Genomic DNA, 27,849 nt, shown 5'->3' on the forward strand with positions numbered 1-27,849 from the left:
GCGAAGTAAAACAAACTAAATCAATCAATGAGTGGGATAAAGGGTACCCCAACGAGTACACAATGTTACTTTCACACCGACTAACTATATGAACTATACCCAGGACCGGATTTAAAATGCCGTCGTCCCTAGGCCAGAGCAAAAGCTACCGTCTCGTTATCGAACGATTCGATTTCGATTACTGCCCGGGATATAGACGATCCTTAATCAATTTCACGTAATCATCATTTCGTTCTCATAGTGGCGATTAGCGAAAGTGGCAGATAAGCGACGCAAACAAAATAAGAAAAGTGCCAATTATCAATAGTATGCGAAACGTATCCCCTCCCCGGTTTCAAATGTTGAAATTCATTTTATGCTAAGGTAGGCTAATAGGGACTGAACCTTCAGTGTAAGTGGGGAGTCGTAGCACAGTGCTCTACGACGCCAGGGGTCCCGGGTACGAATCCTGGCCTGAACGTTCTTTGTGAGCGTCCCTTCATCATATCATCACTCATATTCGTCGTTGCGACTCGCCAAAAGTGGCAGAAAATCAACATTAAATATCAAAAATCAAATAAGTTTAAGTGGAATTAGAAGTACTGTGCAATGTAGCGTACCTCCAACCCACTATACATTGCACAGCATAAAAATTTCTGCAACAATTTCCAAGATATAGCATTCACCAAAAAACACAGCTATACACATGAAGTTGATCGATGTGGTTTATTTTACTTCGCTTTTCTGTCACTTTTGGCTAATGGTGAATTTGACGAAACTCATTAAGGGATACTAACAAAGAACGCCCACCCAGGCCGGAATTCGAACCCGAGACTGCAGTGCTGTATAATTCGATTAATGCACAGGACACAAAGAGTGTCTTCACTCAAATTAATTAAAGAGTTGGAAACACCTCTACTTGGCTTTCTTGTGGGCAAGGAATTTTGACTCGAGGGAATACATGCAAAATATAATACACACGCAATCCGAACCGCCGGTAAATGAAAAGGAAAAATATTTTCAAGCAGAACTATATTAATTCGTTCAGGCCCACTGAGCCTGGCGGTGACGGCGCCTTTCTTATTGTTGTAACCGAACATATTTCAGCGTGAAGTTTTGTAGAAAAGTGCGGCAGTTTTTTCCTCAAACATAATTAACTATAAATACACATTCAACGCCCTGATCATATTCTTATAATTTCATACGAGACTTGGAGAAGTGATTTCAATTTCGTCAGAAACCAGGTCCTTTCATTTCATGAAATAGAAGGAAATGTGTTCTAACGAATCGTGACATTTCCGCATGCTACTTTCTCGTATTTTTCTTGTTTTAGATTAAACTGCTGATGCGACAGGCATAAAGAAGCACCCATACCTATACTGGGGTTCGAACCGGAACCTCTGGTGGTTAGATCGTAAGTTATTCACTCGACGCTATTTTTATGTTGTTTTTTTGTTGTTTTTTTTTACGTCTTGGATCAATCGTGAATTCGTGACGAATCACTCAACGCGCTCGGCCATTGAGGCAGCAACTGGAATGTTTGTGAATGAGTTCCTAAATCAGTCATGTTTCAACATAAACCTCAGTAACAAACGCGTCTTGACAAATTAAATATTGAATTTTGAGACGCTTTTGTATCTCATTTAGTTAATCATAAAGACGAGAATGAATGATGATTATATAAAACTGACGAAAGAACGCCCCTGCTCAAGCCGGGTTTCGAAGCCAGAACTCTGAACCTCGGTCGATCACCCAACGCACCAGGTTCACCGAGTCTGTAAAAATTAAAGCCTATGATAGATTATCAACAATGATGCTATTTTCAAATTAAGTGGGAGAAAGATCAATTGCTGCATTTCAAGATAATTGATAGATAGCTTCCCTAGGATGGACAAAAATTTGAATGAACTGTCAATGACAAATAGCACATCCTTCTTAGTTAGGTTATTACGTAGCATATTTACGAAAAGTATGAAAATCATATAGACGTGGGCTGAATGGAAGAAGAATCGCAAACATGTATGTACCAAAGAGGCTTCGTATGTTAACCGCTGGACTACAGATGCCCATTCTGATTATTAGTTTTATTTCTTTCAGGCAAACGCACGGATTATATCTTCCTCAAATATCATGTAAAATATTTTCACACAACGCACTTCCATTTCGAAAACTTGTCTTGTTTGTAATATATATACTTTATGTAATATAAAGGTAAGCTTTGAATGATGTGGGGACTATACTTATGTCCTTTCCTACAAAATCTTGTGTGTTGCAGCTTCAATAGAGAACAAAACGCAAAAGCATAAATTTGAAGACATAGCCTGGTCACCTTAAAACTACCAGGTAAATTGTATATTTAACCATTAAAATAGCTTCCTCGATTGGTGAACATAAATTAGCTGTACATAATGTCGCGAAAAGGGGAAAAACACTTGTGTTAAACTATTTAAAACAGCAAATTCTTATATGAATCTTGCTGGAAAAATACATAAAGGTTTCCAGCATATATACATACATACATATATACCGAGTAACGCTATTCGAAAAAGCAAAGTTGCCGTGTAAAATATGCGAAGGAGAATAAAAGCACACACACACTTACGTGACAGCTTTAAAGTCCTTCAATTTCTCTCTCACTCTTTAACTACCAGCTTCTTTCTTCTTCTGTCCAATGACGACAAGCACTGCCTCTCATTGCAAACAACAAACATCAATGCACATTGACCTCTTGTGTTACTAAAGAACCAGTACACTGCACTTGACAGCCAGTTGTCAATATTTTGGCTGTTACCCTTTCCCACTTCTCAAATATCAGCTCGCATCATCCGCCACCAACGTGAAAAAAAAAGAATCACAAATCTCAAGTTTTCTTCGGTTCCAACACCTACGATCACGTTGTTGAGCTGGAGGTGAAGAGCCTTCGCGCTCGCTCCTGAAGTTTGTGGCATCCACTGAAGCTGCGTACTGAAGCTTCATTGCCCTCCAAGCTTGCCTCCATTCCTTCCCATCCTACTTCTACAAGGCCAAAGTCACGTGACATGATGCGGGAAGTAGCGACCAGGTGTTGTGGGGTGGGGTAGAATGTAAACCTGGAACGCCAAGTGTTGCATGTGTCTTGGCTGTGTGCGTGTGCTTGATAGAAATATTCTCGTGGTCCGAGCAGAGGAGGCTTAGGGAGTGTATAACAGAGTCTGGTGTGTTATTACGCGTTCTTCTTCTGCACGTATATATCACATTCTGCAAAGATGTTAAGATTCTCGGAAACATGGTTGAGGTTGCCTGTTTTAGATTTGCAACGTGAACAAAGAGGCACCCAAGTCACTGTCCCTATTGTGTTTAGCTTCGTGTTGATTGTATTCATAAGAAATTTGCTGTTGTCATGATCAGCAATTCATTATGTTTTGGGTTGGGTATGCCGACCTCTCTAGGTAACGTGCTCTTGTTAGCTTCTTTCCTTGTCCGTGCCAAGCGTATTAAATCGGAGGTCGCGGGTTCAAATTCCCGGACGATTGTATTTGCAAGTGCTTGTCTGTGATTTCTTCCTCTGTTGTTCCCATCAAATGCACAGACTAGGCGCAGGAGAAAAGAGAGAGAGAGAGAGAGGGGGGTTTACTTTCAATGAAAACATTTATTCGATTTTCATAGCATACGAAGACGGCCTTATAAAAATCGAGACAAGACCGAGACTCAGAACTGGAATGATATATTTTTAAAATACAGCCTACTTCCGTGGCGGAGTGGTCAACGCAGCGCGCTACTACTCCAGGTGCCCGGGTTCGAAGTCCGGCCAAGACATGGATGTTTGTATTTGTCTGTCCTGGATGAAAAAGTAGTGAATTGAGTTGAATTGATATGAGTTTGATGTGGGGAAACCGGCCGCTTATGGGTTTCTAAATTTAAAAGAGAAAAAATCTGTTCGTACAGCGCGCTACGAAGCAATGGGTCCCGGATTCGAATCCCGGGTAAGATGTGTTTGTCCCCAATGTGAAAAATGGGAACTGAGTAAAACTGATATGTATGACAAACAGAGGAAATAATAAAGGGGTTCAAACTACCTGTTAGGGGGTTTCCTTTTTACATACATACGCCAGGGTTCTCGGGTTCGAATCCAGGCTTGAGCATGGGTGTTCTTTGTCTCTTCGTCAATATCATCACTCATCCTCATCGTGATTGGCCAAAAGTGGCAGAGAAAGCGCTTATCGTGACGATGGGATTCACTTTGGCAATGATGCAAGAAAACAATAACATTCATGCCTTCTCTGGAATTGTCAGCTCGATACGTTACTCTCTAGTCTAGAGCATGGAACCTAGCTTAGTTCCTGTTTATAATACTATATATCGTTCATATAAAACATATCAAATGAAGGTTAGAATATATTCTTAATTCGCTGGGATACTCGAATGAATTTGCCCCTTCCAAGTATCATTTTTTGGGACGCCACTGGATGGATAAGCTATGGACATATACGAAATATCCAAAATTGAAGTGTTTTCAATATACTCTTTTGACATACGTAAGATGTCCTCAGGATATCCAAAAATGGGTAAAGTGGATATCAATAATATTCATGGATCTGAACAGGACATTGTGGATATGCAATGGGTGCTCTTAAGATATGTGTTCTGTGTGGATGAATGTCTTGTTCACTTTTTTTTCAATGGGGTTTTGGTATCTCACTGGACAGACTACTGCATGAACACAGTCATTATAATTGCAAATATGACAGCAGGTCTTCTGAGACAATGGTGTTATGGGGGTTGTATTTTTGGTATTTAGCGTCCATTTTTTGCCACTTTTGGTCTGATCGCGACGATGGTAATAAGAGATTACTAAATGAAAGTGATAAAGGGACACTCACAAAGAACACTCATGCGCAGCCCGGGACTCGTTCCTGGGATCGTCGGTGCCGTGGGGAGAGGGGAATGGGGCTATACCCTCTCCTCATGTGGCTAAGCTATCCCTTAACCTTTTGAGTCCCAAGGCCTTTTTCACCCTTGGTGCCCGAGCCGATTTGAGCAAAATGCAGAGTTTCAATTAAATGAGTGTAGATCGGAGACTAATTGCCCTAGAGAGATGAGTGATATACCGTTGTACGCGGAATGAACCAGAGATTCAGACGACATATAATTTATGCACATTCGGCGTACATATGGAGGGGGAAAGGGGGGAAATCCCCTGAAAATATTTTTTTAAAAATGGGGTTTCGCCCCCCCTGCCCCCCGAAAAAAGGATATTAAAAGTTCAAAATGCACATAGAAATTATCGCTGGCATGTAATAAACAGAAAAATATTTGCATCATTGTCGTATGACCAATGTAACTTGAGTTGTACCCCCAAAAGGAATGGTGGGCACGCCACTGATTCAAGCTTCAAAATGCAGTAGTACCTTGAAATGACTATAGCTCAGAAACTAAATGCCCTAGAGATATGAAAGATATACCGTTGTACGCAGAATGAATCACAGATTCAGACGATATATAATTTATGCACATTCAGCGTACATATGGAGGGGGAAAGGGGGGAAATTCCCTCAAAAATACTTTTCTTTAAAAAAATGGTGTGTCCCCCGCCCCCCCCCCCGAAAAAAATTCAAAATGCACAAAACGCAAAATTTGTGCAAATTTGGCGTATATATGAAGGGGGAAGGGAGGAAAAACCCCAAAAATTATTTTAAAAAATTGTTGAAATGTTTGAAATTTATCTTTTCCCTTGAAAAGAGACGCAAAAGAGAAGTCCCTTTTCCCGCCTTTTCACCTCCATTTTAATGAAGAAAAAAAAGGTGCAAGAAACATTGCTGTTAAATACATGTGTTAGGAACAATATATAAAAAAGAATCGAAATTCTAGCCAGAAATAGAAAAGTTATAACGTAAAAACTACGACCTGACACAGGGTATCTCGATCGAGATACTTGGGACTCAAAAGGTTAAAAGAGTCGCGGAAAATGATTCTTAAAAATATAGGACTGGTTGCTTAAAACACTTAATCTCTTTACGGTCACACCACCTCCGCTCCAAAAAGTCTGTGCTGTAAAAGCTGAGTGATGGTGCAAGAAGCTGAATGGATCAGAACCACTGTGTGCTTCCACCTCGGGAATCTACTTCGGCTGTGCTTGTGAGAGAACCACCACAAACAATTCTTTAGCCTGTATCGAATCCAGGCTAAAGAACGCATTTCTAGTTCGGTTATTTTAGTCACTTTTCTACCCCTTGCGTTAAGTTATGATGTCTTATGAAATTGCTGGTAAATCCATGCCTGCCCAGTGTTAGAACCTGTGGCCTCTGTAGGCTGCAGGGGCTAACCAGAATTTTCCATCTGAAGGTCCAAGTCCGTATTTAGAGGGAACTTAGCGGTAAATTGGCCATTTGTGAGAAATTTTAGGGGTGTTAGCGGCTGTGGCTTTGCAGTGTGTTAGACCGACCACACCTTCATGGAAACTGGAAAGGTAATGGTGTTACTATGCTTATGGAAGATGCCATCATAAAGTGTACATCAATAACAAATTTACGCAAAAATATGAAATGTGGTCCATGAAGAAAGCATGAAATTTCCGCGTAAACGTATGAGTACTTTAAACACAAATATTAAGTCCCTGAGAATGTGTGCACGTTCACTTGTTACTTTTTGTTTGGAATTCGCCTTTTATGAATGAAAACAAGAAGGGAGGTTAACCACCGGTAACGGTAATGATTCGAACACAGAAGAGGTTCAAGAGGATACAAAAATTTGCAGATGGTTGGCTTATGTTTGTATTTGTCCTTCTTTCTTTTTCGATTATTATACATTACTTTTGCAACTCTTGGGTTAATCGCGACAATGAGGATGAATGATGAACATGAAATTGATGATGGGACAAGCACAATAATACACCCATCTTTTCCTCAGGATTCAAACCTGCGCAGGAACGGGGGGTACAGGGGTACATTGTAAACCCCCCCAAATTTTTGAAGGGGGTACTGTATCCCCTAAATCAGTAAATCTAGTTGTACCCCCTGTACCCCTCCTTAGATAATTTGACAGAGGCAAGGAACTACTGTTAAAAAGAACTTATTTTCAATTCGCTCAATAAAAAAAAGTTTATATTGTTTATAAATTACATGCATTATCTTCCTTACCACAGAAATTCAAACCATTGTAAACTTATTTTACTACATTGTGCTTGCTACTACTAGTTACTTGACCTGTGTTCGAGATGTGGAAACCTCTCCAAGAAGATGAAAATTGTTTAAAATGTATGTGGAACCATAGAATCAGGTAAAGTTTACTCTCAGAAAATCACTCTCCAGGCGAATGCTCTTTTACGTAAGGGGTGTACACTTTTCTAAAGACGTGGTCGCGTCAATTCGAAGATAAGATACAAATCTTCATCAGAAGAGTATACGACTGACCTTTTCTCTTGAATTTTTCAAATGGAATTTTCCGAAAGGAAATACTTATACAAACGAGACGAGAGACTGACTTGGAGAGGGGAGGGGGGTACAATGTACTCCTCTACCTCACACATAATTTTCATAGCTTTGTAAGAGGGTGTTTGGCAAACTATACTTAAACCTATATATTAACAGATTTTTTGAAAATAGAGATGGTACTGAGACAAGAAAACTCTGTGTTTCCTCTCAATTTTCTAGACGAGACTGAAATAAATCTCTGCAAAATCAAAGTGAGACGAACCTTGATGTCCGTGACGATCTCGTTCGAAATTCTGGTATTATATTTGAAGAAATTGCTTAAAATAAATTTAAATTACTATTTGTCGTATCCAGCCATATCAATCTTATACGTTATTGATTTTTTTCTTCAAATAAGTCGTATATTTTGTTTGCTGTAATTGTAAAGTTAATCCATTACTGACAATAGCGAGCCTGTGCTGACCGGTTTCATTTACTCAGGATAAAATTCCATATTTCGACGGTTCGCAGCGTCGAAACAAGATGTAAAGCAGAAAAACGTTATAAAGAAAAGTTTTTGCTATAATGACATAGTGTACGTTGTGAAAGTATGTACGTGTACAATGTACGTGTTGCTTATCCTAAATATTTCGTGGGTCGCTTTGTAATTAAGGGGTCCCACAAGCACAGTGGCACTAGAAACTGTTCCATTCACGATTAGCCTATCTGAGCATGGAAGTGAATCTAGAATAAGTTTTTGTAACTTCTTATTGGAAACCGAAAGAAAAATAAGCACAAACAAGAACGAGAAAGACCTCACTACACAGGAGACGAGACGAGTCTATGATAATTCTCGACTCGTCGCATCGCGATATCACTCCTACGTGAAACTAGCACAGTAGCGCGTTACTGGCCAATCAGACACGGAGGCCTGCGTGTTGAAATAGTATATATTTCGCTACGTTATTTTATTACATTTTAGAGAAAGAAAAGAAATTCATTTTAAGAAAACAATTAAAGACATTTTGTTACAAATAATCATTATTTATTATAAATTTTAATACAACTTCTCTAGTTGTATATCAATTTGCCTTCTACTAACAAGGGAAGAATAAAATATATTACATTTGTTATACATAAATCTTAGTATTTTAAAAACATTGTAAGTCTGAATTCAGTCAACTGCAGCATTTTGTGTCCTTTTTTGTTTCCTTTAGCAATTTCCCATCACTCCACTCCACTCCAGAATTGCAGAGCATGACGCCCAAATGACTCCACTTGCTTTCATGATAAAGGGGGCTGGAGGCATCACATGCCAATTTAATTTTCCACGAGTATATAATATATTATAGATGATTCGTCACAGGCTGGTAATTATGTTGAATTCAATGACAGATAAGCTTAGAAACTTCAATAGTTCGTTCATTAGGAATGCGGGAGGAAGGTTAGAACCAGGGAATATAATTGTGTGAAAGGAAACGTGATATTCATCTTGACATTCTCTTGCAATGGTCTATTCATTTTCTCATGACAAAATCCCAGATGAAGTTTGCAGGACCACATTATCAAACGACTGCATCTACATGCCCAATTTACTTGAATGTCATTTGGCATGATTAATGGAAGTACAAAAAGTTCTCCATCACAGCGAGGCATATCCCGTTATATTCGTTTAAGGAAGGACAGAGGAAGCGAATACAAACTAATAGGTTACTGAGTACGTTTTGAGCATAGTATCGAAATCTTAACAGTCAATAATCACCAAGTAAATATCATGAATAAAGGCTTTTGTGTTGTATTTTGGTTATTTTACCTCTATTCTACTTTTCTAGATTAATCGCGGCGATGAGCATGTCTGGTGAAGTGGTGAAATATGTTAAGGAACAAATGCAATTGCCCATAATTTACCGGATTTTAACTTGTAGGTCAGATGGTTTCGTAGCGCGTTACACTAATCACTACGCCACGGAAGCTGGACCAAATTCTTTGCCTAATGCATGCACGGCAGCAATACTTTATAGTTGGTAGGTCGTGAGAATATTGAACCATTCTCTTATTGCGAATATTCATTATTACAAGACGAGGACTTTCAATGGAGAGAAGAGCCTTCCTACAATACACTAATTACAGTATCTTTGCATTCAAGTAATATTACACCGCTTTTTCTGTCACTGGTCAATCGCGAATTGATACGACAAGGGAGGATTGCTTAGCATAGCCCGCTACAACGACAGGGGTCCCGGGATCGAATCTCGGTCTGGGAATTGATGTTCTTTGTGAGTTAACCTTCATCAATTTCATCATATCATCCTCATCTTCGCGATTAGCCAAAAGTGGCAGAAATGCGAAGTAAAATAAACCAAATCAATCAATACGACAAGGTTTGTAAAAAAAATAATTAGCAAGCAATATGTAATGGCATAATTTGAAAAATATCATTACCGTATGCATGTTCGATATAAGATTTTCAACTTTGAACTGCAACTAAATTTCGAAATGGTAAGATAAATCTTCACAAGGAGTATAGTGCCAATCTATTTTTATAAACTGAATAGTCTATCCATGATAATTTACGATTGATTTCCTTCTTAGTTTAGTGTAGGTTATTTTACGACGCTTTTCTGCCACTTTTGGCTAATCGCGATTATATTTCTGTTAATTTCTTTTAATAGTAAGGTATACTTTATGTGTAAAGTTGTGGAAAGAAACTACTAAATAGTATTCGTAGTGTTGTATAAATTTGCTTCCATTCTCATAACTATTCAACTAACGCTTATCTAGTTTCCGCTATTTTGAAATAGAATTAAGACAAAGTAGTGAATAGCACTGCAAAGGCTCACGAAGTTCCATGTAAGTTAGTAAGCAAATACATGTTATTGAAAATTTTCTTGCAACAGGATTGTATGTACCCGCCACTCTGCTCCTCTTCCTTATGAAAAGTTCTGGCATCGCAACTGCTCGGAGGTGAATTTTATATTAGGCCAAATTGAAGTTCAAATAACTCTCTGTTAACACTTCGATTTTCAGTCGTTATTACGCTACCAAGATGAATTTTAAACCCATTTTTAGCTGTGGAATGCACAGCGTGAGTACTTCGCCCTTTCATCATCCATATTAACGTGTTTGACTTTCACGGAGCGGCCGTACAAGACGGGAACAATAACACTGACTACAAAAAAGAACGCCAGAGCACTGTCATTGGCTCTGCCTCTTACCTTCCATTCCAACGAGCCGCTTATTGCCGGCTGATGTTGAAGTAACCTGTACTTGCAGGAGTTGCGGTTTATGGCTTTCTTGTTTCCTTGACACATGGTTTATGTTGTCTCGTTTTCCTTATTTAAAGCTAACGGAGTCAAAGCGTCCCGACTGGCCTAATTGCTAGTTCGAAAGCATAGTTTGAAGAAAACAGAACCGAAACCTTGACAACAAGCTTCCCCACCCCCAATCTTTACAAACCCAAACCTTTCGGAAATTTTCGGTTCCTTTGCAATACGGGGGTTATTTTCAAGGGCAAGAACCGTAAGCCAGACTATGTAGACCCTAGAAGAAGAAGGAGGAGGAGGAAAAAAAGAACAGTACAAACCGCAGGTTGAAATCTATGGTAAGGATGTTCACGTAATGCGAGCGAGGCAACATCCAGTCTGGAAGTTTTATTTGTTTCACCCAGCTCAGATATTTTTTATTGGTTTCAATAGCCAAGATTCGATATGAAGTTTCAGACAGTCGATCGGATCTAATTGGTTTACTGCAATAAACTGTATCCAATTGCACGAAATAGGTGGATTGGAAAAAGCCACATTCAATTGCAACCAATTGGTGAATTGGAATCAAGTGGAGTGAAATGGAACCAGCGATATGAAAGTTTCGGTGAATTCCCGAAGGGTGGGTACTGCACGATAAATTTAGGCATTGGTTCTTGTCTTGAATGTTGCATTAAATTTAATTTCAATTGTAATAAAAATTACTAAACACGTGACTTTTAACTGAGATGCATCACTAAATTTGGTTGAGTTTGTAAGTCCACTTTTATGCACAAATAGGCTAATTTGGACTGGACCTACAATTTAAAGTGGGATCCGAACCACTATGTAGTACCTCCATCAGGTATCGAACCCAGGACCACTTGATTACAAGGCGACAACGTTACCACTACACCATCGGAGAGGCTTAAATTAGATTGTTCATAGCTTAGTTGATGAATCAAAATTCCATGGAAGGTATATTAATTAATCCGCCACTGATTTTGCGAGGGACAGACCCAAAAACGTGTACACATTTTATTTTCTTAAACGGAATTGGCATAATAGACAGGGCTACTGACGTATTTACGAATTCATTTCTGGGAGAGACGTTTTTTAAATGATATTTTATGGTTTTATTAGTAGTCACTTCAAAAATAAAAAAATATTCAGAATATTGTATTCAGTTTAAGGGACGAGGGTACGTGGATCGCAACCAAGCGGACCAAGGAAATTTCCCCAGGTGAGTTAAATAAAAACCTTAAAAATTCCACAAAATTTACAAGAGAGACTACATACAGCTCAAATTTACATAACTGTCAAAATTCTTCAAGACTGCAGCACTATTCAACCGAGCCACGAAACGCCACTGTGTTATTCTAAAGGTAGTAGTGCTCCACTGCTCATTTGCACCATTGAAGAGCAGTGTTTTTAATTTGCAATCTGGCGATGGGCAAATCAAATAATTTTTGACAGTTTCTTAGAAAGACCCACGTCCTATTCAGAAAAATGCAAGCGAGTACCCTGAAAAAAGCAATCAACTATGTATTCGATATTCAGACAGCACAATGTCTCGAGTGGGCAATTATGCTCTATCCTCCAAAGACTCCCATACGAAGAAGGCAGGTAACGGATGAAGGCAGACTCTTCCCAAACATGTTCTGCATGCTGCAAACTGGTAAAATAAAGCTGCAAGGCAAAACATGAGGAAGTGTTTTAAATTCTTAGAGACTAAGATTCTAAGAAGCCATCAACCGTTCTAAGATCAATTTGCATCCAAAAGTAGTAATTATATCGCAATCTCAGAGAGTATTCTGTACATAATATCTATTATTCACGTTCAGCAAATCTCTCGTAAAAATAAATTGGGGTCTACTCTGTGTCATAGAAACATACTCGGTGCTTACTACAGGTATGTTAAAAGCTTTCTTCTGTTACTTTGTTCTATAGAATCGGACTGTAAGGTAGGTAAGCAATGCTTCCTGGTCAACCGCAACTATGATAGTAAAATATGCGCTCTTTCAACTTTCCTTGTTTCATAGCGTGGCTATGAATGGGTTATCCATACCCAATACTTTGAGGTGATACCCTGGTTACGATTTCCAAATGATACAAGTTCGAATTATATATATTTAATATACTCATTTTTCTTATGCTTGAAGCTTTGAAGAAATCAACTATGAAAATGTTTTGTAAAAATCAAGTACGAAAATATTCATTACTGTATCCATGATCTCATGGGTATCCAAGGATTTCTTAACATCTTCGTTAGGTGACTCTTAATTCGGTAATCCGCATACAATCTAAATTGGAGATAATTATTCTATCACTACATTTCAATTGATTGATTCATTGAATTATTTTAGTGCGCTTTTCTGCCACTTTTAGCCAATCTAATTGCGAAGATGAGGATGAATGGTGATAAGATGGATGAAGAGACAATGACAAACATATATGGACGACACAACACGAGCCTCACATAGGATTAAACTGACTGTGAGACAAGGCGCCAGAGCCTCGCTAGTCTGCAAAATTATGTTCAGGTTGTACTACGTGGAAGAATGGTTGACATTTGGGGTCCACAGAAAGGGTCACCCCTTTCACCCCAACCACGTTTCGAGATATCACATTTTCCTTCGTCTTCAGGCGAATTCCTCGTTCGCTTTGCATATGGTGGGGATCGAACACAGGACTGATCCACTGAGCTAACCATTATCTACTATATTCTGCAGTGGTTAGAGCACTGAATCAGTAGGTGTAATATGTTTACTGCAAAAATGTAAACTGAAGTGTGTGTCGTCTCGATACTGTGTGATACATGGATAACTTTAAGATGGCAATGTGTATTTATGTGACAGGTGTATTCCAGACAACGTACGCATTAACATTTTTCTTTGGTGGGAAGATCTCATCTAAGTGTTGGTAGTGCAACCTGAACCACTAATCATAAAGAACTATTAAATCTTAAAAGGATTAAGAAAATAAAATAAAAAATACACTTTAACCAGAAATGCCCAAAAAAGGAGACAAATGTATAAATTAATTTAAAAAGTGCACATTTATTTCTTCACATAAATATCGTTCTTGTCTGGCTCTCACTAACGTTCATACGTATATTACGAATTGTTGTTGCATTTTACATTAAAAAATAGTAACTTTATCATATATAAAAAAATGTATTTGTATTTTTGTTATTATACGTCGCATTTGTGTCACTTTTCACTAACGCAACGATGAATAGAGAAATTGATAGAGCACTCATAGAGAGCACCCATGTCTAAGTCTGGATTCAGACCCTTGACTTTCGTGTCCAGATCAAAAGTCGACTGCTTATTCTTCTCAGTCGCCTAGCCAATTGCAGAAAAATTAACTTTTGTATAGAACCAGTGTTAAAAGATAAATTAAAATTTGCAGGAAAAATATGATCTCTCTCCGAAAACAGCTTAACAGCTCAGTCTTTTTGTTGTGAGAATGCTGAATGATAGCGTAGTGGTAACGCTAACACCTTGTAAGAATAGGGTCCCGGTTTCGATTTCTGGCCGATACACAGTAGTTCGGATCTCACTTTAAACTGTATGTCCAGCCTCGAGTAGACTATCTGAGAAAAAGTGGACCTAAAAAATATTTTTTTGTTATGAGGGAGATGGTAGAAGGGTTAAAAATTTATATTAGTTTCAAAGGACAATTGGGTATAGTTAGGGTAAGTTCCACCCCTCCTAATTTTCACCCTGGTTCTAGAGTAGAATTAAATGAGGGTGTTGCAATATTCAAATAATACAATTCTGTACCATATGACAGTAGAAACACAACACTATAGCTTACTAATTCTACCTGCATGTTCGATTTTATACTCAATTGTTTCACGAATATTTATTTTCATTTATTTTATTATCTATCTTTAAAAATCAAAGGTGAAGCGATACGTTGTTGTTTGAAAGTTCAGCCACCTACTCTATCTCTATCCCTCGTAAATTATCAGCTGTTTGCTCATTTGGGGCGAGTTTCAAGACCTTAAAGTCCAATTCTCCTGAGTGATAACTAGGGAGCGAAAGTTGATGAAATGTCATCTTTTTTCTGACATCTCGGACACGATGCCCATTAAATATACACAATATTACACTCCGTCTAGAACCCAAAAAAGGTAATTTGAAAGTGCATTTTTTGCCATTTGTCAGGTTTTAGGTCATTTTCCCCGATTTTCGGCATTTTCCCGTCATTTTTTGCAATATTCGATATATTGTTTCGTCATATTTTGTCACTTCTTTAATTTTGGTAATATTTTGGAATCTTTTCACCAAGGTGAATATATGCATATATATATATATATATATATATATATATATATATATATATATATATATATATATAATATTGCAGGATTGCAATTTACGAGCAAAAGAAAACTGAACTGGTGACAGTCTTTGTTGTGTCGGGGGAAACCACCAGGTGCCCATCTGGGGCAAACTCAGATTTAAGTTCAGATAAGGAGAGGCTGGAAATACCATAGCCAGACCGTGTTTCCATTGGAAATCCTCGTTGCATATTTTAATTGAATATGCATGTGATATCATTTGGTGCCCTTTTTTTTAAAGCAAGATTGCATTTTGTTTAATTTCATTTTCATTTCAATTTTTAACCTGAAAGTAACAAATTTAATGGTAATTTTTTACGTCATTTTTTCCAATTTTTAGGACATTCTATAGGTCATATACCTATATTTTTTAGGTCATCAACTTCCGCTCCCTAGTGATAACGTTTGTCCCTGTGGTTCGTTCTGGAGCTCACAGATAACCACGTCCCGTTAGCTGGGATGATGCCCAACATCCAGTAGGCGGTTGGTTTTACGGGACATTGCTTGACGTTGCAGATTGCCAATTTACGTCACTCACCCACCAAAACAGAAAGGAAGTTAACTAGAGAAGACATAACTTACGCAGAGGAATTCCTGCCTACTCTTAGAATGTCAAACTTATCTTTCATTGCAAACCGACCAATTGGATGCTGTTCCCAGTCTTGTTCAAGGTGGTTGGTTGATTTGGTTGCTTGATTTTGTGTTTTAAGTCCACTTTATGCACAGTAAGGCTAATCGGGACTGGACGTACCGTGTAAAGTGGAATCCGAACCACTATGTGCCTCCATCGGGTATCGAACTTTTCAAGGTAGTTATCGCACTGCATGATTGTTTCTTTGAGAGAATCTTTTGAACAAAGTACAGAGATATACCTTTTTATTAAGTCGCAAAATGACAAAATAAACTGATTAGTAATAAAACAGTGTGAAAATAATGTCACACAGGACATTTTCTTCCAAGATAAAATAATTAAAGTAATAATAAGAAAAAAAGTATTAAAACATACATACAGTATATAATGATAAAGGGTAAAGCTGCCCCCTGCGTACCTACCTTCAAGGTATGTAGGGGGTATAGGGGTAGGGCCCAAAACATTCAAAATTTCGGCATTTTCTGAAGGTGATGAAACATATCAGAGCGACGCCTGTGTCTATGGACGGGATATATAGACCTAACAGTGTTGTCAACTAAAATAATTGGAAAACCCCAGAACCATATTTGGAACTCCCCTTCTTGTCGCAAAACCCACTTGATTTTTGATTGATTGAAATATTTTTTTTGGTCCGTCAAGAATTGGGTCATTTGCACCCTACACAATATACGAGCTCCTTATCGTAACTAAAATCAACATTTGTCTCTGAGGGCTAAAATCTTACCAAGGCTAAAAGCTGAGTCTGTAAAGGGGCAGTCAGCACATATAAGAACAAGAAACAGGACACCACACAGCCTTACAGAGGAAAATACTGGTCGTAGGTCCAGAGGCCAGCCTCGTTGGTCTGCAACATTTGCCCTTGATTTTTCAAAGATCAAAGACAAAAGGCGGAAGAAGATTATCATTGTGATTTCTCTCAAACTATTCTCTTCTCTTGGCATGTGCAAGGTTTTCATTTCATTTTTGTTATTAGCGTCGCTTTTCTGCCACATTGACTAATCGCGACGATGAGGATGAATGATGATATGATGAAATTGATGAAAACACTCACAAAGAATGCCCATATCCAGACTGGGATTCGAACCCGAGACCCCTTGCGTTGTAGCGAGTTGTGCTAACCACTCCGCCACGGAGGTAGGCAATATCTATAAAGTTATTGACCATAATACATACAATGCATCAAGTATAATGGGAACATCGACTCGGCAACCTAGAACGTTAAGTGGTCAACTTTCAATTTTACCACCGAAGTTCCTGAGTTAATATCCCAGCATGGGTGTTCTTCGAGAGCGTCCCTTCATCAATTTCATCAGATCACTTACCTTCATCGCTGCAATTAGTCAAAATTGGAAGAAATGAGAAGCACAATAACAAAAATACAAAAAATAATGTAAAATTGCTGAAACCTTTAGATGTCAATATGAATACACTAGGTCTTTACTGCAGCGGCGAATAAATGAATTTAGAGAAGAGAATGTAAAGAAATTCAGGAAGATTTTATTTCTTTGAGCGGGGGGGGGGGGGTGGCCTCCCAAGCCAAGATTCTAGAGTTCGATCAGTACGGAGCATATGAGATGTTACCAGTGGAAATTTGTTTGAATTGTTGCTTTAAGTCCACCTTATGAACAGAAAGGCTAATCAGGACTGGACCATGTGCCTCCACCGGGTATCGGACCCAGGACCTCTTGATTAACCAGTGGAAATATCCTTTGAAAGAAGCATTCAACTGCTTGGTGTTCCTAAACTTGAAAATGGAAAAGGGAGAAAACAAGAAGAAGCAGTAAATGGGATATTACAAAAAAAGATAATGTCCTTATTTTAATTTGGTTGTTTAGCTTCGCTTTTTCTGCCACTTTTGGCTAATCGCGACGATGAGTGATGATATGATGAAATTGATGAAGGAGCACTCACAAAGAACACCCATGCCCAGGCCAGATTCGAACCCGGGACACCTGGTTTAGTAGCGCGCTGTGCTTACCACTCCGCCACTCAGGCCGGCGAAAGTTGATCAAAAGGGCAAAAAAAGAAACGAAGTAATCCCGATGCATACGCATATTAAGATGTGCCTGTGGAAATCGATCGCCCAACGAAGGTACAGGATGGTAGACTACATACCGAGACAAGGAAGAACAGACGAAGAAATCATACTGGAAGACCCAGGATGGAGTATGTCAAATAAGTCCCTAAAACGTGAATTGCGTTGGATGCAGATAAATGAAGACATTAACATGTCTTCTGCAGAAGACAGGAGCACATGGAGAAATACAACAAAGAAGGAAGAATATTAGTCCCCTTCTGTAAATACGAAGCAGCAAGAAAGAAAGAAGGGAATGAAGATATGAAGTGAACAGGGAAATAATACAAAGGGAGAGAGGAGTAAATTTTTCGAATGGAAAGAAGGGCTTCAAAAGTAACCTTATCACAAAGAAAGCAAACAGAATTACATAAACAGGCTACTATAGTAGAATACTGAGTTGACGAAACATTGTGGCGAATACTCACATTACATGTTCAGAAATCTGCATGAAAAAACAAGAATAATCAAGGGGTCCCGGATTCGATACCCCGTGAAGGCACATCGTGGTTTGAATCCCACTCTAAACTGTAGGTTCAGTCCTGATTAGTCTTGGTGTTCGTATAGTGGACTTAAAACAAAGACTCAAACAAAAAAACAAGGCAGCTAGAACCCTCTGAATGTCCATGGATCTTGGCAACACTCGTTACATTTTTTTCGCTTGAGTTTCGATTACTTACTTATGAAATAATCGGACGATTGAATTGGACGTATTTGTGTTTCTTAGCGTCGCTTTTCTGCCACTTTTGGCTAATTGTGGCAATGAGAATGAATAATGATTATACGAAATTGACGAAGGCATACTAACAAGGGACACCCATTCCCAGTCCGGGACTCGAACCGGGGAACTTCGGTGGCGAGACCGAAAGTTGACCACTTAACGCGCTCGGTCACAGAGTTGTTTGAAATATACCCTGTCCCAACTATCTCTGTAGCAAGACCGCGCATAGCGGCAGAGAATGGGGAGGAAATCGAGTGGGAAGAGCAAAGTAGTACACGCTACTGGGAAGGGTAGTAACTGCCGTCGCTTTCCCCCTTCCACGCAATCCCTTTCCTCTCACGTGTTTATTGGTGGAGTTGTCTCGCGTCACTATTTGCGCAGAGACTTGTTTTCGTTCGCTTGCTCCAGAGATAAATGGGACAGAGTGTAATGCATTAAAATAACGATTACAACCGCTGACGGATAAAGGATGAGAAAGGTTGCAAACTAGAATATCATGTTCATTGCTCACCTCACAGTTACTATGAATTCACATTATTGTTATTCATGATATCAAGTGATCCCCGCGGTTAAAAATGATAGGTTAATAAGAGTGCGGCACCCAAAGTGAAATCAAAACTGACCGAATCAAGGTTTGAGTGAAAGTTATAAAACTACATCTTCAATTACTTTCAAGTACACACAGCACCAGGTAGCGCTTCTTCCTCTCTCTCCACCACTGCATACAAACGACTTGTACGCCGCTCACAAGAATCACTATCAAAGTTTTTGCTGTCTGGCGGGTTGAATTGGGAGTGGAGTGGACACGAAACTCGTTCAGCAACGGTTCTCATGATGATTAATGCTGTCCCGAAACATAAGACACAAGACATGAATATTTACCGCATGATGGTCCGGCCAGAAGATTTCATTTGATTAATAACAAGAATTACCATGGAAGAAATATCTCAGAAATGAATACACGAAAATTAAAGATTACAGAGTTTTCACCAAACAGGAAGAGGAACGTGCTTTTTACGCGAACGAAAACAAGATGACTGCATAAGTAGCTTACAATAATGACGTGTTGCTAACATTTTAATAACAGCAAAAACTCAGTAGCAAAACTTGGCGAACCGTAGGTCAAGACGAGCGGCTGCTGTATTTTTAGCCAGATCCAGGTACCGTTGTAATTACTTCAGACGGCTGTTCGAGCTGGTAATTTAAACCACGCCCAATGTAGTAAAGTTCCTCGACAAGTTATACCAGTCGCAAAAGGCATGTGGGTTCAATTATTCTCAAATCCATGAAGCAAGCAATTGAGCGTGAAAGTAATCTGACGGATGAACTCGCTACATAAGAGACGGGTCCACCGCAAAGTACATCTTGGAAGCTTTGTTTGGTCCATAATCACAAACATAGACAATTTGAGCAGAATCAAATGACTATTCTCTTGCAAGAGGTTTAAAGTCTACTTTGTCAGGTACGTACTAGAGATGGCCAAAAAAAAATCTGGAATTTGAAATCCGGATTCGTAAAATTTACTATCCGGATTAAATCCGGATTCCCTCCAAAATCCAGATTCCCTTCAAAATCCGGATTCCCTCCAAAATCCAGATTCCCTCCAAAATCCGTATTCTCTGTTTTACTATCCGGATTCTGGATTTTTTTAAATCCGGATTTGGCCATCCCTAGTACGTACTTTAGAATTCCGTTGTAGGCATCATTTTTTAAATCATTATAGTTTGTACATAAGCTCTTACCCGGAATTAATATATTCGAAAGTTACTCTTAGGGGGGGACACAAAATGGCAAGTGATACTTCAGCACAAACTACACACCTGTCTAGCCACGTTTCCTTCAAAACATCCACTGCGCATGTCCAATATACAGAACGAGATGACAAGATGCATGCTGCTGAAAAAAAAAAACGGTCCAGTCAGAGTTCATACATGTGGCATGTGATATGTACACCGTGTCGCGCCGCTCCAGTGTGAACGTTTGCGCATGTTTCTTAAGGTTCGTTTTTCTAGTGGCATGTCGCGCTAGATGCCTTTTGAAAGGAAACCCAAAAGTCAGCCTAACTCCAATAGTACTTCCCAGTAACTGCAATGTTGTAGGCCAACGAGGTTCTGGCGTATGGACCCACAGTCAGTATAATCCTCTGTAACTTGATTTTTCTTATTTGCCGTTGTTTTTCTGCACTTTTGGCTAATCGTAGCGATTAATCCTCTTTGTGCTGTGCCATCCACATGCGTTCGTGATTGTCCCTTCATCAATTTTTTCTTATCACCATTTATCACCATCGTCGCGATTAGCCACAAGTGGAAGGACAGCGACTTAAAATCAATCCACAAAGAATTCTGAGTGAGGCATGTCGAGTGAAATTACTTTGTCATATCCTCAATTTTGCCAATTCGTCGTGAACCCTCATCCTTGATTGCATACATTATTTCATCATGTGACTGAAGATAACAAAATAAAATCGAACGAGAATCGGAGAATAAAATATTACAGAACGAGGTGTCTTCTACATTACATAGTACGTTGTTGATCGCAGTAGTACGCCATTTTCAAAATAGTGAATAAAAATACTTGAATGAAAATCAGAATGTCTACACAAACACCTCAAGATACCAGTTCAGCAGAGAAAATGTCTGGAAGTCAAAATTCGTGGGGTACATGGTGTGGGGGTGGTGTGACCGTGGGTACTTCTTCGAAGAGGGATGAAGGTTTTTAAACATTATACTCAAGATGATTTCAGAAAATTCCATATTTTCTTTGACTTGATTATCTGTTTTTATGTTTGATGTACAAACAGGAAATAATCATAATAAAAAGAACATGTAAATGGACCTGTTCTGTGATAATTTATTTCTAAGTATTTTGTTTTCAATATTACAGTAAGATGCTATAAAGTTACCAGTCGAGGTTCTTAAAAGTTTTTTGTGATTTAATGTGTCTGGGAGGGGAGGAGAGGATGTACCTTCAGTGTGCTTTACTCCAAAATTCGTATTGAGTGTAAAAACGATTTGGGTCTATATTTACATGACGCACATACAGACGATTTTTGTTACTATAAGAGTCTCTCCCTGAATATAGGGCATTGATTTCAATTAGCTTCTTTTAGAAATATACATACTATACCCGAGAAGATACAAAATATATTGATATTTATGAGGAGTACCATATTGCATTAACATAAAATATAAACTACATGGATTTGTAGTAATTTCCTTGTTTGCAGGGGAAAAATAGAGCGAATATTTGTGCCACCTCTGTGTAGGCATGAGGGTTGAATGCTGAACTCAACGACCTTGTCTCCAGACACAAAGATTGTAACTCAAATCCAGGGTGGATTGTTTCTGTTTCTCTTAATTTGTATTTTTCTTACCTAGCGTCGCTTTTCTTCCGATTTTGGCTAATTGCGACGGTTCAGATAAATAATGATTAGATTAAATTGATGAAAAGAATCAGATAAAAATGCCTATGCCCACGCCGGGACTCGAACCTACGACCGTGGGTGGTGTAATCGTGAGTGTCCACGCACTCAGCCACTGAAGAAACTTTTGTCTAATTTCACCTAGTCATCACCCAATACTAATCGTCACGATTAAGCTGAAATAGAAAATGAACGTTAAATAACCAAAAAATGTGTCTGTGCAGGGGATCGAATCTGAGACTTTTGGTTATAAAGCAAAGGGGCATTTCGCAGATGGCCAGGCCTCCCCGGTGGCGCAGTGGTAGCGTCGTCGCCTTGTAATCAAGGGGTCCCGGGTTCGATTCCCGGTGGAAACCCATAGTGGGTTCGGATCCCACTTTAAACTGTAGGCCCAGTCCCGATTAGCCTTACTGTGCATAAACTGAACTTAAAACACCAACTCAGCAGATGGACAGCTAAAAAATTTTAAACAGCTCGTTTGTAGATGAGAAAAAATATCCCGGCGTGGGCATAGGCATTTTTATCTGATTCTTTTCATCAATTTAATCTAATAATTATTAAAAAAAAAAAATGTATCTGGTAGCGGTTCTGCAGTCTTGTAGCACTAAAACATTGCGTTTGTATGGATCATTACTGATTAGACCGTACTCTGAAAAAAAAATGATGATTTAGAAATCAGATTGCGTGTCGTATTGCTTCAGGACAACGGTAGGTTGGGCGCCATACGATCAGTGTGGGGTCTCTAGGAACATTTGACCCAACAGATCCTCCTGCATGCCGTAGTTTATATATGAATTTGAGGTTGACATACTCTGCTTCCGGGATATTTCGGCATTGTGTCGTTTGATATTGGACCCCGTCCTTCACCATTAAGTCCCCATTGTTGCAGCTAATTCGGAGCGTAACGAAGAGAAGTGGAAACCACAAGACCACATTACTACTCACGCTATCGTGGTCTGAAAAACATTTACTCCTTTACCTCGCCACCATGATGAGGTATTTTAGTAGCATTTCCTGAGTTCCTTTAGGCCAATGACTTACAAGAAGGTCACGAATATTTCCTTAACAGCTTCTTACCCTATTTTTCTGGAGGGTCCTTCTAGAAAAAGGCATGCGATGTGCGACACGCAATATACTTAGGAAAAAGGAACAATCAGATGATTCGTCCAGAGCACTTTTCTATAGCTTGCCACATTCATTATTACGCTTTCTGTTGAGTTCATCTAAAAGTTACAGATTAGGATTCTATCCTTTAATCAGTGTAAACACATGTAGAAAATAACATGACTATAAAACTTTAATAATTAATGTGATATTTATGGACACACCTCACCTGAATATCAAGACCATGATGCCGGAAAACAGGTGACCTTCTGTTACATGCAATAAAATTTACATATGCAATTAGTTGTATCCTGAAACGTAGGTCTGCTTATTTTCTGAAAGCCAACGAATCCTTACATCTCTCTTTCTCGCTTCATCCTTTCTGTTATTTTACGTCGTTTTTTAACTCTTGAGTTAATCGCGACGATGAGGATAAGCGTTGAGCTGATTGAAATTGATGATGGGACGAACACATGCATGCCTTAACCAGGGTTCGAACCTGCGAACTCTAACCATTCCGCCACGAAGGCCGACACAAATGGAACAAATGAATATTTGGGACAAATTAAGAACCAACATATTACCAAATTGCATTTCCATTTGTGAATCATGATAAATCTTGATATGCAGTTATCATCTTACACAAAGTAGTAGATAAGATATAGTATTACCAACAAATTCTGTATGTTTTTTTGCTTGTCACTCCTGTCTTCATTACGCTAGAATTAATTCGTTGATTCAGTAAGCTATATAGTGTTTCTTATTAGGAAGACAGTACCGGCAGTTTTCATGCAAGTCCTTATTTGACAAGAAAAAAGAGAGAACCAGCATTGGCATCACTGTGTATATCCGGACAGAATTTTTCTTTGCTTCATTAGGAAACCTCATAACGAGTCAGAGCACGTTTAGCAACGGTGAGCTGTTTCAGTCAAATTAAGTACTTATCCGGGAATTACAACTGTCGTGTGAAACATGTTCTCTCAAGCTGAATGCATAATATACCATTCGCAATGTATTACAAGTGACATAAACAATCACTTCGTTTCAACACTCTTCCTATGAAATCAGGCGTGATTGCACATCGGATTAGTGGACTCCTCAGAAAAAAGGATTGATGACTTGATGTTGACAAATTTGGGACAATATAAACAAGTCCTTGCTGAGCATAAATGTATCAGCGAATTGTAAAATGGAATCCATTATGCTGTTCATAAATTAGTATCTTCCCTTGTTTTAAATAATAAAAAAAGTGGTCTGTGCTTTGCATGTCTGCCAAGTAAGTCCACAGACCTGTATTGACCGAGTTAGCAATGCATTTCAAGTAACACGGATTTGGTTCAAAGAAATCGCCACTTCAGGAGAGAAGGCGAGAAATACAGCACGTAGCACGATAGAAAAGCCATGACTTGCAGTAGTTTCCATCTCCAAGAATTTGTTGTTGATCTCCTAGTTCATTTGTCAAGTATTTCCTAGAAATGTAGACCATTGCCGTAAAACTTGTTCCAAATGCCTTTTTTCATTCTAAGTGCATGTGTGTGAAGGGGAGAAAGAAGTAGAGATTAATACCTTCTAAATAATGGACTTCAGGCTTTCAGGTGGTGAGTACTTTGACCGGTTTGAAGTTAACGTCAAAATATCGTAAAATAGGAACAAAATGTACGCATACCTCGCCATCAAATATATTTCTATTTAGAACCGACCACACTTTCAAAATTGTCGCTTCGATCGAAACATTGAAATGCCACGAACTAAAAATGTTACTTTACTGTCATCAAAGCACGACAAGATTGAAATCTAAGTAATACAAACACACGCTGGCATATGCCCAAGTTTCAAAATAATCTCTTCACTACATAGATTTTTAAAATTGATTTCGTTGTACAGTCAGGAGTAAATTGCCGTTCTTAGGGACTCACTGAAACACACGCTAAAATACCTACAACTTATGCCCTATTGAAGTAGCTGCGATTGGGTGCCAAAACCTAGGGTCAAGGACAGTTTATTTTTTCTTTGTAGACAAGACTTAGCATTAAGAGCTCATAGTGCTGTTGCAAAAAGTGGGGAGGGGGACACTGCCCCGTTGAGAAAAATTTTCTTGCACTGTGTATTGTGTCTTAATTTTTTTCATTACCTGGTTTGTTCGGCAAAAAAGAATATAAATTATAGGAATCTCAGGGTGCATTTTAATGATTCCATACAAAGACAATTCTCTCCTAACTCTATAAAGTGTTGCAAAGAGCATATGGAGGACAACAAATAGTATCAGATCTTGGCGTCAGGGATGCACCCGTAAACACAAAATTTTATCTCCAGCTATCATGCTTTTCATAAAGTCCAGGCTACAGGCAACGCCATTTAGATATCCTGCGGCAACATCAACTCGATGGTCCTTTTCTTTACTTTTCAACGGCTTGGGAAGGAATTTTTTTGCGTCTTGGTAACTCATGCAAAATTCGCCGGGGGGAACCTGTTCATTCGGAGGCTGCTGCCAAGGGTCGGTTTACGCTGCCTGCAAAAATCACGCATAAGCAGTAAGATGCTACGTCACATCACCAATCACTAACTGAGCGACAACCAGTTGGTGAGAACTAAAATGTCAAATACCTTATGACCGCACCTCGTAATTCCTGTCGCACTACATTATTCTAACTCCTAAGAAGCCTCATAACCTCAATGAGGCAACGTAGGGAATACAAATAAATTATTTTCTTACCAAACGAATGACTGGAATCGGTGGCTGTTGCTTTTATCCTTGCTTTATACTGTACTAATGAATTTTGTAGAATATAGGACAAATAATTCGTTGCATACCTAAGAAGGACTGTTTGATAGTTGTAGTAATTTGTCCACGAATAAAAATCCAGAAATCATAAACAATCAATAATAATTATTTTCACAAATAACAAAGTGATCTAATAAGTATAAGTCCGGTACTTTAGGTCATTCCGACTTCTCAAAGTCTCTCTGCAAAGAATAAAATCGAATTTGAAAAGTTATAAATTTTGATGATGGTATTCGAAGGCATAATTTAGGGCCAATCATTTTTGCTATGACGTGGCATATCTCACACAGAAATGAAGAACACCCTAATTTGTTTTCAGAATTGCACAGCAAAAAATTGAAATTTTCATTATCGTACACCATTCTTCGAATTTTATGTATCTCCTGTTTACGTAAAAAGTGTTAACGCATGGAGTATTCAGTGGCGTTACCAGGAATTTCGATGGGGACTTTGGCTCTTTTTATACCTCTCTGTTATATTTTTACACCTTTCCACGTCTCCAATATTCTCTTACCAAGGCATATGAGGCAATTAATTTATAGCCCTCCCTCTCCCTCAGCAATTCTTCTTTGGCAGGGAGCTGGCACTATTCAGTGTTGTTCAGATCACTTGATATAGCTTGACCATCATCTCAGCTGACGTTTATATGCTAACAATATTAGCGAATCTATTTTGGCTATTTTAGTTGTTTTTTTTCTAATCCTCTAGGTTAATCGCAACGATGAGAATAAATGAGAATAAAATGATGGAACAAACACCTATACGTTACCTAGGAACTTACAACTTAGGCTTCTGCCACTCCGTCACAAAGGTTGGCATTCCTAACGAACCAAAATTATTATTTGAAGTACTTTATACTAAAGACTTTCTGTTGGTGACAGTTTCTCTATATTCTCTCGCTTTCTCTTCAGTACCATCTTCCTACATGAAAACGGTTTATTCTAGCATCTATGAATTTCTACCATCAAGACGATTGGTTGGCTGTCCTTTGAGAAAATTTAATGAACATAAAATATCAGTTTCTCTTTATTACTTACTGCCATTATAACTCTTAATCATTATCCTGTCTTCGCAGTGTAGATATGATCTCGTACCAATCATTTTGTTGTTATTTTATAACGTTCTGTGCTAGCGAAAGAAAGGAAACATCAAGGGGGGAAAGAAAGTGGTGCAGTACGAAAACGTTGTTAGCTTAGAGTTGACAAATTCAATCCAGTAATTCATGATTGGGAAAGATTGCAGCCTGAGATTTGGTGACGTTAACGAGTTACTAAATGTAACGCACAAATTTGAAGACCGTTCGATGAGTTGTAGAGCCAAAGCAATCGCCGTCATGTAACAGTGATTAAGAGTTTTCTTTGCTTAAAAAGAAGGATTTGTTAGCATTCAAACTTCATTATTATAAACTCATTAAGGCATGTGTCATTTTCTATCGTTCTCATAAATGTGATATCCTCAGGTGTTAAAAAATTCATTTTTTCCTTCAGTAATGCGATATTCGCGTGATTTCGTGAGCAAACACTTTGGTCTGTGAACTACAAAGGCAACGAAACTATTGCATGAGCACTAGAAAGTTGACCAATCAATCAATTTTATTGTAAGGGCTCTTAATTCATATTCTAATAATAAATTTCTTCCGCGGTATACACTTGCGGCTGCTTTCTTGGCATTTCTCAATCAATTGTGAACAGAGAAGGAGATCTTGAAAGAACGGGGATGCAGCTACGACTTCGAATTACACTATCTACCAGAAAGTAATTGGGCACCTATGATGGTGGTTAATTTAGTATCTAATTTGAATCATTTAGTATCATTTAGTGGTTGTTCGTGGCACAATGAACTCACAGGCATACTGTACAATACTAGACAATGAAACGCTCCCAACCTTGTGGCGTTTTTACGGAATGGACCCCTGTTACTAACAGGATGACAATGTTAGGTGGCATGTTTCGGAGGCTGCTATGCAGTGGTATACCGACAACAATGTTCACCGATTGGTCTGGCTTGCACAGAGTCCTCATCTCAATCCCATAGAACACCTTTGGGAGGCATTGGACTGACGGGTGAGGTCTCGGGAGATGCGGCCAAATTCAATTGTCCAACTGAGTGAGATCTTGCAAGAGGAATGGCGACATATT

General features: G+C 38.7%; 1 protein-coding gene across 3 annotated transcripts in view; it reads right to left on the bottom strand.

Annotated features, from left to right (window-relative positions):
* Nucleotides 1-27,849, bottom strand: part of LOC145984036 (uncharacterized) — a 118,988-nt gene that overhangs the window by 50,627 nt on the left and 40,512 nt on the right. Inside the window, exon 1 of one of the 3 annotated variants that reach the window (XM_083117373.1) lies at nucleotides 2,582-2,931. The exons of 1 other annotated variant lie outside the window; for it this stretch is intronic. The gene's annotated coding sequence lies outside the window, so the exon portion shown is untranslated. Of the gene's footprint in view, nucleotides 1-2,575; nucleotides 2,932-27,849 lie in introns of those variants that run through there. One more of the 3 variants, XM_083117374.1, reaches the window with a different exon arrangement.

Source organism: Lepisma saccharinum, chromosome 2, assembly GCF_977018435.1.
Source record: "Lepisma saccharinum chromosome 2, izLepSacc3.1, whole genome shotgun sequence".
Classification (NCBI taxonomy): domain Eukaryota; kingdom Metazoa; phylum Arthropoda; class Insecta; order Zygentoma; family Lepismatidae; genus Lepisma; species Lepisma saccharinum.